At 41.1% G+C, this 16183-nt stretch overlaps 1 long non-coding RNA gene across 1 annotated transcript; it reads right to left on the minus strand.

Annotated features, from left to right (window-relative positions):
- Positions 1–1333: 1333 nt before the first annotated feature.
- On the minus strand, positions 1334–14539 carry LOC309514413. The gene is made up of 4 exons (XR_014211977.1): positions 14102–14539; positions 11682–11875; positions 4094–4139; positions 1334–1514 (listed from the first exon to the last, which is right to left on the minus strand). It is a non-coding gene; the product is annotated as an uncharacterized lncRNA (long non-coding RNA).
- Between the last annotated feature and the right edge of the window lie 1644 nt (positions 14540–16183).

The raw sequence follows: 16183 nt of genomic DNA on the forward strand, positions 1-16183 counted from the left end.
ATTGATTGTGTGACTGCAGAAATGGATAAAAGCCCCCTATCCAAACAAAGACTATCATCAGTGCAAAAAACCAATTTTAATTTTGATAATCTACAATAGTGTCTTATTTATTTTATAGTACAGTACATTGATTATTGCTTTCATTTTATGGATCTCGCTAGATAGTAAAATCCATGTTAAATTGCTGTTTTAGGGGTTGTTTTTAAAAGTCTGAAACAGATTAATTCATTTTGCATTACTTTCTATGGGAAAGCATGCCTTGGTTTTGGAACGGACTTCCGGAACGGATTAAGTTTGAGAACCAAGGTACCACTGTATTCAGAAGCCTTCTCACCGTGAAGGCAGAGTATAGCCGTCATAGGCAGTAGCCATTGACTGCCTTGTCCACCATGAATTTTTCGAATCCTCTTTTTGAGCCATGCATGTTTTAAAGCCATTACTGCCTCCTGTAGGAGCAAGTACCATCATTTAGCTATATGCTGTGTGAAGAAACACTTCTATCTGTTCTGCACCAGTGGATGTTATGTTCTAGTGTTAGGAGAGTGGGAGAATACTTCTCTAGCCACTGTCTTCATGCCATGTGTAATTTAAAGCTTCTGTCATGTCATCTCTCTCACTTAGCTTTCCTCCAAACTAAAAAGTCCCAAATGCTGCAAGCTTTCCTCATAGATGAGTCACTGCAGCCCCTTGATTATTTCGGCTGTCTTTTTCCAAAACTTTCCCAACTCCACAATATCACTTTTTAGGTGAGGCGATCGTAGATCCGTATAATAGTAATATGCTATCAGCAGTTTTCTTTTCAATTCCTTTCCTAATAATCCCTAGCATGGATGTTTCCTTTTTCACAGCTGCTGCACCCTGGGTCAACATCTTCAGCGAGTCATATACTATAACCTCAAGGTCTCGTTCCTGGCCAGTTCAGACCGCATAACCATATTCATTAAATTAATATTTTTCTCTCCAACATACATCACTTTACACTTGCTTACATGGAATTAATTGCATTTGCCATTTCACCTCTCACTCAGTCAGTTTGGAGAGGCCACTTTGGACTTCTTTACCATTTCTTTTAACAACCCTGAACAATTTTGTATCATCTGCAAACTTGGCCATCTCACTGCTCACCCCTAATTCTAGATCGTTTCCCTGATATATCACTGCTAACCTACAGTCTTAAAACATAAAGCAGAAATGACACACACAAAAGCCTGTGAGCATTTGCTGGGGCTTGAGAATGAAACTGTCTGCCGTATGGTTTTTACATCAACACCTTCTGTCTGTGTTTAAATGTAGGTTAGGCATTTTTGTTTCAGCAATGATTTTAATTGGTGCATCCAGACTTTACTATCAATTTATCAAGTAACACCTAGGCGATGTTTATCTTCCATGGCATGGGCAAAAGCACATATTATATGAAATGAACATCTTAGTGCCAACTATGTAGAGAGAAAAAGCTCTCCTTTGGGTTAGGCATGGGGGGAACATCACGTGCAGATTCAAGATGTTATCCATGCCTGTGAAGAAAAAAATGAGTTATATAAGATTACTAAGATCAGCATGAGTGTGTATGTTCTTCCACATTTCTCTGTTTTTTGTCATTCTGATATTTTAAACCTAAGCTAAGCAAACAGCTTTACAACTGCTAAATTTTATAAAGCTAAAGTTGCCTCAACAGTTATATTTTTCGTCATCATCAGAGTATCACAAACTAATGGGAAACATTTTTTAAAAATATTCATACAACACTTATGTCATGAAGCTTATTCTGAAGGAAGTCCCACTAAATTCAAAGGGATTTACTCCTGAGTAAATGTGAGTGCAATCCCAGCCTTTAGTAATTTTAGCAGGTATGAGCCATTGAGTAAAACCATTAGTTATTTAGTTCAATTTGAGTTCAGGTCCAGCTGGAACTGAGTTCTAGTTTGGTTCCAGTTCAGGACAGTAACAGTCTGACAAATGGTTCAGCACACTAAAACCAGCAGTTCTGTCCTGGTTCATGTGAGAACATTTAAATATAAGGCACATCATGGTGATTATGTTGCTTCTTGCTCATATGTGTTTAATAATAAGTGTATTCCCCAATAGTCTGTAAGAGTTGGCACCTTAGCATGGTTTGTACACAAGGACTGAACTTGTAAGCTGAAGAACTTGCGTTTGGGCTTGCTTTTTTCCTCCTCCTTCCCTTTCCCTTCTCCTCGTGTGTCATGCCTGTTTAGATTGTGAGCCAGAGAGCTGGGTCTGTCTTAGCGCAGGCAACTGTCAACTTCCATGCTGTGGATAGTGCACAAAGCCAAAATTGTGTATAGTCAAAACACCTTGGGTGCAATGATGGGTGGGGTTGCCAAAAAAATTTCCCAGACACCTGCCCCCTTACAAGTTCAAAGCATGTCACTTGCAACTTACTGGTACTGATTTTGTAAACCACTCTTGAGAGCTTTTTTAAGCTGGGAGGGGGGAATAAATGCTTTGAGGGAAGGAAGGACTAAGGCAGGCTTCCTCAAACTAGGCCCTCCAGACGTTTTGAGACTACAATTCCCATCATCCCTGATCATTGGTACTGCTAGCTAAGGATCATGGGAGTTGTAGGCCAAAAACATCTGGAGGGGCGAGTTTGAGGAAGCCTGGACTAAGGCAACAGGAACAGCATGGTGAACTGAATCTGTATGGCTCATTGTAAGCCCTGCTTGTTCAATAAACCTGTTTCTTGGCTGCATAGCAGGTAATGGTTTCTATGGAAATGGGGGGGGGGGTGCAGCGGATTACAGGAATGCAGTTAAATATCACCTAAAACATTTAATAACAGATCATGCAGTATTTCTAAACTAATAGACCTTCTAAAGCCATAGAGCTAGAACACTCTCATGACTGAGTTAACTCATCTTTACTCATTCTCATGGGAAAGTGTCAAAACAAGTAATAACAAATTTATAACTGAAGAAATCTTACGGCATTTCCTCACACACAGAGATGGGATGTCGTGAATGCTTTGTGCTCTTGAGTGAACCACCAATGCCTACATCTCAAAAGTGATTGGTATTTGATACCCTTATTAGAACAATTATCTTAAAAGCCATGGAAAGTCTGAGTTTGCAATGTGGTCCTCTTGAAAGGGGGATGGGGAAAGTGTTGAGTCAGAGGTGGGTTAAGGGAAAACACACAGCAGGGAGACAAAGCACCTCATTCATATTGGTCTTCTGCTTGACAGCGATCAGGCATGGGTGTCAGCCACCATATTTTAAAGACTATTGAAACACACCTCCAGATAAAGGCTCAAAGAAAACCAATATGGGGCAGATCTCCCAGAATGATTTCAATAGCAGTGTCAAACTGATAAACAAGAAATCAACAACCTGCTGGTGCCAGTGGGTATTTGGAATTTTGAAAAAGGACTGTGGGCACCAGTCACAAAATGGCTGCCACGAGGGCACAGAATAACCCACAAAATTGCTGCCACATCTAAAAGAGTGGTAAAAAGAGACCACAAATTGGTGCAGACACATCCGCCATCCAAATCTGCAATGAAATGAGGAGAAAGGCATCTGCATCAACCACGCTCGTGTCTCTCCTCAGTTCAGAACTGAAGAACAAAGGTAGGAAACCTACCACAGAAGGTACTGGCAGGCACACAGGATCCCATGGGCACCACATTGTTGACCTTTGTGTTATATTACAATTGAATATTGGTCATGGCCAGGGCTCTTTGTGCATCTGGCACATTGGTAACCAGTCATCCTTTCCTCAACTCAGGAATTGAATTTCAAAAAATTGTGGTGTGTAGAATGTATCTGAGAGCCAGCATTTAAAATAAATATTGGAATACACTCTGCATGGAGATTAGGATAGTGCCAATATTTTGTTCTTTTAGACATCTCCTTTAGAATTTCTTACTCAGGCTTTTTCAGAGTAGCATAGTTCGATATTGATCATGTTTCTTTTACAGGTGGATTGAATATATTCTTATTTTTTTAAAAAAAATGTTCATTTTTTCCTCCTCCCCTTTTTTTTGTACACTGCCACAACATTTGCAACTGGAAGACAGTTTATACATTGTTGGACTAAGACCAGGGAAGTCAGGGTTCAAATCCCCACTTACCCATGAAGCTAACTGGGTGTCAGAGATATGGCCAGCAGAGAGGAATCTGCAGAGGGGAAGGAAGAGGCAGAGGAAAATAGAAACTTGATTCTTTCACACAACGAAAGTGAGATAAGCCCCTCTTGCTTGACTCCGACGGTGAAGAATGAGTTGTGGGAAGCTTGGTTTGCTGAAAGCCTGTTATTGCTAGTAAACCTCAACTAGTTAAACTGCCAGCATGTTGTGTCTTGTGTAAGAGAAATGTTAAACCTGACACTGCATGACATTAGACCAGTCTCTGCCTCTCAGGCTAACTTACCTCACAGGAGGAAGGGACCTGTGTGTGCCTCCTTGGGCTTCTTGGAAGAAAGGTAATCTATAAATACCACAGAGAGTTGGGGGAAACCCTAGAACAAATAGCCACCTGCTATTTTAATTCCCCCCACAATTCCTCAGAGTGATGCAATGTCAGGTCCTCTGGGGCATTGTGGAAACATTTGCAATGTGGTTAACTGACAAGTTAAGACTGCAGCTTGCAGACCGGGTAAACAGAGGGGCCATGGGTCTTTTGACCAATGGAGCTGTCTGAGATTGCTGGGTACTGATGTCAGACCTACAGTCCATGTTTGCCACCAGTGACTGGAAATCACTGAAACAGCAGGGTTTGATACTGAAAGGGCAAAGTGAGTGCTAAAGCCAATAAAAAACTTCCTGTTGTCTGGCTTTCTGCATGCTGAGGCAAGGCCAGGATATGCACATTTTGTTTTGTTTTTTTGTATGATTGGCTCAACATGTGGTATCAGCAGCTAGAAGTTAATTCAAAGGACTAAAAAACCACGGCTGCCACATGCTGAGAAAGGATGCAAAACAGATCCATGCAATACTGGTCATTCCTGTGTTTCCTGTTCTCAGAAAAGGATCTCAACTTATTTAGAAAATTGTGGTGATACAGTAACAGATGGTGTTGGGTTTACAGAGATATTTCTTGTTTCAATATCCAGCACTCATTTACATTTGATAGCGTGCCATTTTCAATCAACTGAAGATCCCTGGAACATAGTTGGGGATGTACTTTGCTGCTTTATAAATTTAAATAAGTCAGTCCAATTACTCCATAACTGCAGCCCTGATCAGTTAAAGGAAGTAACAGTTTGCAAGGGCAGCCATGGGTAGAGTATTATCATTGCAGTTGTTACTGTTTTGGCTTAGAATCCAAATATATTTCCATAGCTTGTAAACTTTTATGAAGACAGCAGGTTTTTTTTCTCCTGAAGTCATCTGGTTTCTAATATCAAAAGACAGAACTGAGTGGGAGTTTGCTTATTAAAAACATTGTTTTTATGACTAAAAATATTACATTTCAGGGTCTACTTTGGAACTGGGCAGGGAGGTGGAATTGCTGCTTTTTATACTCTAATGCTATTGATCCTTTCTTGGACCACCAAGTTAATGTATTCTTAAATACATTTTCCAGGCAAAAATGATGAGCAGCATATAAGCCAACTTCGGTTTTTGCATTCTACTGTGTCTGACCCTCATTTAACTTGTCCTCCCAGCTTCATAAAAGGGAAATTGCCAGGTTATATTTTGAAATTATCTATATAAATAAACTGCTGCACTGCCTGAAGGAAACCCCTGAGTCCATATTCGAGTGCAATGCCCCATCCAGGGAACTACCTGGAGCAACTGACAAGTTTCACTTATATTCACCATCTGATTTTTTTTGATCCTCCACAGTCACTTTTGGGTCCTCAAGAACATAGACAGCAATGGATTCAAACTGAAGCTTGGTCCAAAGCTGGACTTGCTTGACAGTCCAATGCAACCTATTTCATGGGAACATACTGTAGAAACATTTCATAGTCCTGCCGAGGAGGGAAACCATTGCTTTGTGAAGAATAGTCAGGCTCAGGGTGCTAATAGGATCCAATAGGAAGCCATGGCTGTGGGATAGTGGGATAGTGCTGTTTTAAAGCTATAGTACAGACTGATCCCATCACCTCCTGGCAAATAGAAGGGGAAGAAATGGAGGCAGTGAGAGATTTTACTTTCTTGGGCTCCATGATCACTGCAGATGGTGACAGCAGTCATGAAATTAAAAGACACCTGCTTCTTAGGAGAAAGGCGATGGCAAACCTAGGCAGCATCTTAAAAAGCAGAGACATCACCTTGCCAACAAAGGTCCGTATAGTAAAAGCTGTGGTTTTCCCAGTAGTGATGTATGGGAGTGAGAGCTGGACCATAAAGAAGGCTGATCGCCGAAGAACTGATGCTTTTGAATTATGGTGCTGGAGGAGACTCTTGAGAGTCCCATGGACTGCAAGATCAAACCTCTCAATTCTGAAGGAAATCAGCCCTGAGTGCTCACTGGAAGGACAGATCGTGAAGCTGAGGCTCCAATACTTTGGCCACCTCATGAGAAGAGAAGACTCCCTGGAAAAGACCGTGATGTTGGGAAAGATGGAGGGCACAAGGAGAAGGGGACGACAGAGGACGAGATGGTTGGACAGTGTTCTCGAAGCTACCAGCATGAGTTTGACCAAACTGCAGGAGGCAGTGGAAGACAGGAGTGCCTGGCGTGCTCTGGTCCATGGGGTCACGAAGAGTCGGACACGACTAAACGACTAAACAACAACAAACAACAGCTGGGATCTATTTCACAGAGGATACTACTACTCATGATGGTTACATGGAACCTCCAATTCAGATTCTGTATGCCACTGAATACCAGATGAAATATCACTGGAGAGGGCTATTTCTAGCAATCCCTTCTTGAGGACTTCCCAGGGGAATCGGGTTGGCCACTGTGAGCAGGATGCTGGAACAGATCGACCACTAGTCTGATCCATCCGGGAACTCCTTCTGTTCTCATTGGTCTTAAACCCAGTGAGACTTCTTCCTCCATTTTGATCATGAAAGAGAAAGCTTCAGTTTAGATTTCCATTTATTTCTGTCATATGCTCAAAGCTAAAAGAAAGTTACAGCCTTGGAGTTCTCAGTGTTTGCATGAAAACATTTTGCCATGAACTTTCATATAGCTATATATGATAGAGAAGCAATATAACATTTGCAGAGCCTTCCTGATTTTATTAACTTTGGGCACTTTTACTTTGTCAGCACAGTTATAGCAGTGTCTGCCAACACAACAATAAATTGTTGCCCTGTCAATTTGTAAACCCTCTTGCTCCCAAGAGCCTTGCCTTTATGTAACAACCTTTCATTTCAACAGACGTTAAACTGATTTATGACTTAAATGCAGGAGCTTCACTGACATCACACTGAGGCTGGACTCCTCACCTTCTTGTATCTGCTTTCATGTAGTAAATTATTAGGATCGCTGCTTTAAGAGAACTTTGGCTGAAATCCGAAGCACACTATCTAGGAAGCCATCCCCATTGAACATAATGGTACATGATTCTGAATAAACATGAATATGATTGCACTGTTTATGTGTTATGGATATGGCACAAGCTACACATTCAAGTTCATATCTAAGGAACATTTTTTTTGTCAGTGCCTTGATCATCTCATCTGATCACAATCTCTGATGACTCATTAAATCTCAAGAGTTTAATGGTAATGGAGACCAGATTCAGACTAGGCTGCTGTAGTGCTTACATTATCCCTAGTCAGCATTGCTGGCATCTGTCTGTCTCAAGACAACTGAGTGCACTACTGGGGGTGAAGTCAAACTGTGATTTAGCAGCACCAAAGTGACCTCCCTGGGGTGGAAGTCTGGGCAGTGTGTATAGAGGTCCTGAGATGCCCAGACAACAAGACACACACACCCCTTTGGCCTTGGCAATGTGGTCCAAAGGAAAGCAGAGTAATACGTTTGGCACCAGCTTGGCTGAAGGAGCTGCCAGAAAGAGGTGTACAAGATACCACCCAACCTGTTTGCCTGCATACTTGTGGTATGCCTGCAACTTTGGTGGGATATATAAAAGATATTTAAGCTTCACCTGGGCTATCTGTTGAGGAGAAGCACCCAAATTATTTGGTGTTCTGACAATCAGGTGCACACATACCCCCACCAAAAATTAGGTCGACAAATCACTGGTGGCTTTTTTTTCTTCAGAGCATAATGAATGAGTAAACACATTATTCTCCTAATGCCTTGGGACAATCTATTCCATTAACACTCTTTATACACACTTCAATGCATGTTCTTATCAGGGTCAAATGTATCACACTGCATTCCTCATATTTGAAATTGAATTTACAAGTGAGTTCTTGAACTCTTAAATACAGATTAGTACATACAAATAAGTTTATAGCCTAATCATATGTGGCTATGTAGGAAAATATATTATTTTCAGTATTATGGTATGGCAGCTGCTAGAGGTAGGGAAAGAGGAAAGATTTATTTGCTTGACATTTAAATTTGAACCTACCTAATTCATACTTCCGCAGCCAAAACACAGCTGCCCTTCAAAATTTTCACTTATTTGAATTTTGTAATGCAGCACTTCCTGACCTGAAAAGGCCCCACTGGGGGAGCTACATCATGACATAAACATAAGAAATGAGTTTAAATTGCTCAAGATAAATTCCTAGTGAATCACATCCCATAGCTATTGCTTGATGTACTGAATTTGTGGCAAACAATTAAGTAGTGACAATAAGACAATCCTAAAGAAAGTGATAAAAAATTAAATGTGCTCATTTGCACATTATTGCACACAGCCCAATTTTATTACCTGATAAGTGGGGAGCAACACAGTAATAAAGTTGCAATGAAAAAGAATTAGCACCCACACAGACCCATAGGGGACACAACAAACAATTTCATTTCAGCCATATCTACTGTTTGTAGACTTCGTTGAATAATAGTGGGGAAGTTACATACAAACAGTTACACAATGCGGGGAAATGGGGTGGTTCAATGTGCACAATTCTTTTCTTATTAGTATTTTACAGCATGGCTGCAAATTAGTATTAGCAGTCATTTTCTAATTTGTTCAAATGGCAAGCTAAAGAAAATAAAGAACTGGCCCTGTAAGTGAAAGAAACCTTAAGCAACAAACCAAAGTAATAAATTGAACCCAGCCATAATAATAATATTGTAGAGAATGTTCAGTATTGAAGGTAACATTGTGATAGGAAGAGATATCAAATTACTGTGCTGGGTTTACATTTGTGGACTAGACAAAACATCCTCTTTGTTCTTCAGACCGTTTCCTGAAGAAGCTAAGTCTTGATAACAATATAATATTATTAGACAAATTACAGTAGTATCTAGAGGCCGCTGACAAGATTACAGTCCTGCTGTGCTAGACACTTTTCCATTGCTTCATAATGGAAATCTGTGTTGTGGACGATTTTAAGTCACTGTTTCTTTACTGAATGCGTGGATTATGGTGCCTTTTTAAAGAAGCAACGATAGAAAGTATTCACTTTCTTTCCAGAATTTTCTGGGTAGGGAACCTTTTGCAGCTCAAGGGCCATATTACCTTATTAGCAATCTCCTGGGGGCCGCATGAAAGAGATGGATGGGCTGGAGGAATCATGTGACCCATACCTTCATACAGCAGGCTACATCCGCTGATGATGGTGGCACTACCCCTCCTCCAGGTGGTAGCTGGCTTCCCCTCCCCTCCCCTCCCCTCCCCTCCCCTCCCCCAGGAATGTATCTTGAGAAAAGCCTTTAAAAGACAGGACTCCTTTTTGGAGCCTGAAACAACTCCCTTCATCTGGATCAACCTAGGGACATGGGTACTTTAGAGGTCCTGACTCAAACTTCCAGAGGCCCTAATCCACTGGTCATGATGCTGGGGCCCAAGTATCCTCTGTCGAAACTGGGCTTATGAATCCCAGCCTCTTTAAGTTTGAAGTGATAACAGGGTTCAGTGAGCAGGAAGAGTCTGTAGCAGAGAACAGCCCAGAACCAGAGGCAGAAGAGAAGGCTAGAAAGGAGGGGGGGGTGCTGAGAGGCAGCCAGGGTGTCACCCTGTCCTGTGGAGACCAGCTCCTCTCCCCTCTGGTCTCCCAGAACCCACAGAGGTATGAAGAGGGTGGAGCAAAGACAGACATGATAAATGAGCCTCAGATTGCTTAGGAAGGAGCTGGGGGAGGAGGAGACTTAGGGAGCTGTGGGAAGTTGGGGACCTCACAACTGCCTCCTAGGGGCAAGTTCTACTGGGAAGAGTTGTGGTACTCTCTAGGCCTGGCTTCCTGAACTGTCTTGTTTGTTTGAATGAAGAGTTAACTTCATTGAACCCATGTGACTTATTGGTAATCTGCTCCTGGTACCTGCTCCTGTCAATAAATCACACAGAAAGAAATGCAAGAGGTAATTCTTACACTTAATGTACTTCAACTTTTTTCTGGTCTAAGAGTGATGTGTTCCTTATTTATTTATTTATTTATTTCAGGTTTAGAAAGTGCTGCAGCTTCTTAGAAACAGGGTAGACAGAAACACCACTGTTTAAATTGAAAGCATCCGTTTCTGTAATATGAAGAAAAACATTGACAATATAAAGGAATCCATTTAGCTAAATGTTCACTGTCAGACACATAACAATGCATCCGTTTCTTTTATTACCATCTTATGTCGTCTGTAATCTTCTAATGGAAAATAATACGCTAGTGATGAGAACAAATACCAGGCTGAATGGGGCAGAAGGTAGGGAGAGATTTGCTTTCAGGACTTAATGTTCTCTCCCCGAACCCGCTTCCATTGTCTTTGTAACAAATCTTCCTTTGACAAATATTGTATTAATTGACACTGTGCTTTGAAATATTACAGCTGCTTCAGCAAAAGGCAGGGCTTTGGCCCATAGAAAACTCTTGGGTTTTTGGCTGAAGGTCACTAACAAGGTAACTTTCCAACCTCACAGCCTGATCCTCTGCATAGTTAGGCATCAGAGCTGGTTTAAGACATTTTGTGGCCAAAGGCAAAGCAGCAAACTCCTGCCCCACAAATCAAGATGCGGAGCACCCAATGCTAGTTGTATTTTTTTGGCTCCTGAGGCAGAAAATTCCACAAGTGCCTCTCCCCATCCCTGGAAGTAAACAGTGCAGTAATGATTATGTTTAATAGAAGAATATTGTTTGGACTCCAACTCCCACCAGCCCTCGACCAGCATGTGCAATGGTCAGGGAAGATGGGAGCAACTTGAGGGTCACAGTTTCCCCTGCCTTTGTCATAATGGGTTGGGGCTTTCTAAACCCGCTGCCACTGATGTGTAGTGGAGACCACATATCTTAATAAAAACTCGGGAATTACACCAGCAATCCAGGTTGCAAATTTAAATGGTTCATCAGAGTATGAGCCAAGGACCTAGATTTGTGGAACGGGTTAGAAAACAACAGGATCTTGGACATTCAAACTGTGTTTTCTTTAACCCTGAACTAATCATACCTACTTTATTTTCTGCTGTTGTACCATTCAAAGTTTTAACAAGCAATTGATATTTATTTTCTAATTCAGACTAACGATGTTTGCATTCCTGACTATACACCATGAAACTTTAAACCTACTGTCAGTAAAACTGATTAGACAAATAAATGCATTTTATTCCTGTCTGGGAGCAGAATATCAAAACCTTAAAGGCTTTGGAAAGCCAGCTTTTATTGGGCCTTCAACTGCAGTCTGAAACATACATACCTGAAAATAAATTCCATTGAAATCAACGAGCCATAGCCAAGTGCTTCTTTCCATTCACAGAAAGCTCTTTGATCCGATGGAGGCTTCCATGAATGAAGGGGGACAGAGGTGATCTTCACTGAGTCCCTCTTCTATCGCTTCAAAATCTGTGGATTGGGGAGCCCAGTGGAACAGCACAGGAGGTGGCATCGGAGCTGTAAGAGAATTTGCAAAAAATTATTCCCTCCCCATTCTGTTCATGGAAGTCTCCACTGGATCAAAGACTTCCATGAATGGGAGTCACAGTTGGATGCAAACCAATGTGCCTTAGAGGCAATTTACAGATGCATAATCTTTTTTTATATATATATAAAATTTTTATTGGTTTTACAAAGTTTTTAAATAACAAACAAACACTTAAAAAGACAAACATACACGTATAGTTTCATACCATATTTTCATAAACCTCTTTTCTTGGACTTCCCCTCCCCCCCCCTTTCTGCATCCCAATGTCCAAAATTTTTAGCAACTCCCAATTGTTACTTCCAACCTCTGTCATCTTAGTCTTCTCTATATTCTGGGCTTATATCACTGTATCCCTTTGTCTCTGAAAACCACAACACTTTAACATTCATTAAGTTTATAATAGTCCTTAAGGTAGCTTTTAAATTTTCTCCATTCTTCTTCCACCGTCTCCTTTCGTTGGTCACGGATTCTGCCTGTCATCTCAGCCAATGTCATATAGTCCATCACTTTCATCTGCCATTCTTCCAGCGTGGGTAGATCTTGTGTCTTCCAATACTTCGCGATGAGTATTCTTGCTGCTGTTGTAGCATACATAAAAAAAGTTCTATCCCCTTTTGACACCAATTGGCCGACAATGCCCAAGAGAAAGGCCTCTGGCTTTTTAGGAAAAGTACATTTAAGTACCTTTTTCATTTCATTATAGATCATTTCCCAGAAAGCCTTAATCTTCGGGCACGTCCACCAGAGGTGATAGAAGGTACCTTCAGTCTCTCTACATTTCCAACATTTATTATCGGGCAAATGGTAAATTTTTGCCAGCTTGACTGGAGTCATGTACCACCTGTAAACCATTTTCATAATATTTTCCTTTAAGGCATTACATGCCGTGAATTTAATACCAGTGTTCCATAGCCATTCCCAGTCAGCTGACATGATATTGTGCCCAACGTCCTGTGCCCACTTGATCATAACCGATTTAACTGTTTCGTCCTGTGTATTCCATTTCAGCAACAAGTTATACATTCTAGATAAGATCTTAGTATTGGGTTCTAGTAGTTCAGTTTCTAGTTTTGATTTTTCCACCTGGAAGCCAATTTTCCTATCCTGTTTGAAAAACTCCATTATTTGACGGTATTGAAACCAATTTTGTACTTTATGTTTCAGTTTCTCCTGGCTTTGTAGTTTAAACTTATCTCCATCCTGTTCCAAAATTTCCCAATACTTCGGCCATCCGACCTCCATATTGAGTTTCTTCACTGCTTTAGCCTCCACTGGTGAGACCCATCTAGGGGTTTTGTTTTCCAACAAATCTTTATATCTTGTCCAAACATTATATAGTGCTTTCCTAACAATATGATTTTTAAAAGCGCTATTAGCTTTATCATACCATAAATATGCATGCCAACCAAAAGCATTGTTGAAACCCTCCAGATCCAAAATATCCGTATTCTCGAGGAGCATCCATTCTTTCAGCCAGCAAAAAGCAGCTGCCTCATAGTACAATTTTAAGTCCGGCAGGGCAAAACCCCCTCTTTCTTTTGCATCTGTCAATATTTTAAATTTAATTCTGGGCTTTTTGCCCTGCCAGACAAATTTCGAAATATCTTTCTGCCACCTCTTGAAACATTCCAACTTGTCAAGAATCTGCAAGGTCTGAAACAAAAATAACATTCTAGGCAATACATTCATTTTGATCACAGCAATTCGGCCTAACATTGACAATTTCAAATTTGACCATATTTCTAGATCTTTTTTGATTTCTGACCAACATTTTTCATAGTTGTCCTTATACAGGTTCACATTTTTGATTTACAGATGCATAATCAGCCAGTAATTAATTGTCAAATCAAGAGTCAAGTGGTGATCTGAGCTGCCTGTGTGAATGAGCCATGCCAGCATTAAAATCACTCTACATTTCATCTCACCCAGTGTCAGCTCAAATGCAATGTGCCTTCCAAGTGGAGCCATTCACACAACTATTATTTATTTAAGAGGATTTATACCCTGTCCTTTCAATGTAAACACATTGCTCAGGGAAGCTTAAAACAAGTTAAAAGCAGCACAGTGAAATGATTAATCTCAAGACACAGCAGATAAAAAAGCACTGGAATTCCACAACTTGGCAGGTTAAATGTCTGCTGTAAGAAAAATGTCTTAACTAAATAGCAGAAGGTTAGGAGATAGTCCAGGAGCACCTCTTGAAATATGGAGTTCCATAATCAAGAATCAGCTACAGAGAAAATCCACTCTGAGATCCCAGCCAACCACGCCTCTGTCAATGTCATGGCACAGAGAAAAGCCGCCTTTGCAAATCATAAAAAAAGGCTTTTACAGGAGAAGATATCCTGAACCCAAATCACTGAGGGCAGGGATGGGGAGCCTGTGACACTCCAGATATTGCTTGCCTTCAACTCCTCTCATCCTTGACTACTGGCCATGGCGTCTAGGGCTGATGGTGGCTGGAGATCAACAGGTTCTGGAATGTGGGATGTGAAACACAAGAGCAGTCAAGTACAACATCCCTAGAGTGGACATAAAAAGGGATGTCTGGACCAGCCAGTCGGAACTTCCTGTTTCTCCTAAGCTGGGACAGACTTCCTCTGTATGTGACTAGAGGTGGGCATGACTTCACCTGTCCAATTAACAAAAGAGCAGGACTGGTCAGCCATCTCTCCCTCTCTGACCACATTCATCGAAGGAGCAACATCTGCTTAGCCTAAGATGCTCTCTTGGCTTCCAGCCAAGAGAGGACAAAGGGACGGTCTCCTTATGTGATAGTTTCCAGGTATATTACTTTTGTAACTTAAAGTCTGCCTTCTGGGATCCAATTGTGAACAGAAAATGTGAGTAAACTCTTTTTAGACTTTTAAAGAAGACTGTGTCATGTCTATCTTTTTATGAGGAACTAAAGGGGAAATAACCAAAAGGAAAACTTATTATAGAGGCTTTAGCGGGCCTGAGCAAATGCATCCGCTGTGCAAGTTTAAAAAGGGGAATGTTACTCTGCTAAACTGTAGAACTTGTTAACACTTTCCAACTTGTTAACACAAATTGGAAAGGATAGACTCAAACAATATATCCTCTCCTGCATCCCTGAACATTCCCACATGGAAGGGCACAGAATAGCCACACCTGATTCAGGGCCTTAAAGGTAATAACCAGTACCTTGAATTGTGCATGGGAAACGAACTAGACTGCAGTGCAACTACTGTATGGTATGGTATGGCCTTGCTGCCGCATTCTAAACCAGCTGAAATTTCTTTTTTTACTCCAATGAGCCACGTGTCCTATTGCCTATGGGGAGGATTCAAAGAACTAAGCGAGCCCAAGGACTCCCACTCACCCAACAGAACTTCTGATTTTTCTTTTAACAACAAACCCCTTTGTTATAACATAAACTCTTTACAAAACATTCCTCATCTCCAAAGTAGTTTGTATTGTGTAGCATTGGCCACTCTGGAAGGGAGGGAGAATGAGGAACTGGGCATAAGAAACCTATGAGTTGGAGGTGGAGCCTAGAGTAAGTCCAGAATGGAGCTGGGGGACTTGGGGGGGGGACCTTAAGCTGAAACACAAACATTTTTAGTTGATCAGGGTAAGAGTACAGTGAGGTTTAAAGGATGATCCAAGCTTAATGGTCTCTATTCATCAAAGGTGCATAAACTTTTTTTAAAAAATAGCTGACCACTGGTCCTGATGTTTGACCTGAGTGTGCAAGTAGTCCTTTTAGTCCCCCACAATGCCTCAGAAATCAAAGGCATTGTGGGAATTATTAAACTGTGGCATGCAGCTGCCCATCACTGCTACCAGATAAGCCTGCAACCAAGGGTCCACCAATATAGGAAAAATCCAGTGTGGTTTAGTGTCTAGAATGTTGGACTAGGACCTTTGGGAAACCAGGTTTCATAGCTCCACTCAGGCATGAAGCTCACTACATGAGCTTGGGCCAGTCACTCTCTTGTCAGCCTAATCTACCTCCCAGAGTTATTGTGAGGATAAAGTGAGGAGAAGGAGCACATATGCAAGGTTGAGCTCCCAAAAAGAAGGGTGGGATATACATGCATATAGTGTTGCATGAATAAATGAACAAACATAACATATGAGAAGGATAGAGGCGGAGGAGAAATTCAATTCAAAGCTGGCTCTATCAAATCCACACTTTCTGAAACAATATGCAAACTGAAACACAGCTATACTTTGAAATGTGAAGGTAGCTGAATTTTGTGGGTGCAGTTCTCCAAACAAGTGATCTTTATAAAAAGGCATATATGTATTAG

Source organism: Podarcis vaucheri (genome assembly GCF_965113315.1).
Source record: "Podarcis vaucheri genome assembly, chromosome: 11".
In the NCBI taxonomy this organism is placed as follows: domain Eukaryota; kingdom Metazoa; phylum Chordata; class Lepidosauria; order Squamata; family Lacertidae; genus Podarcis; species Podarcis vaucheri.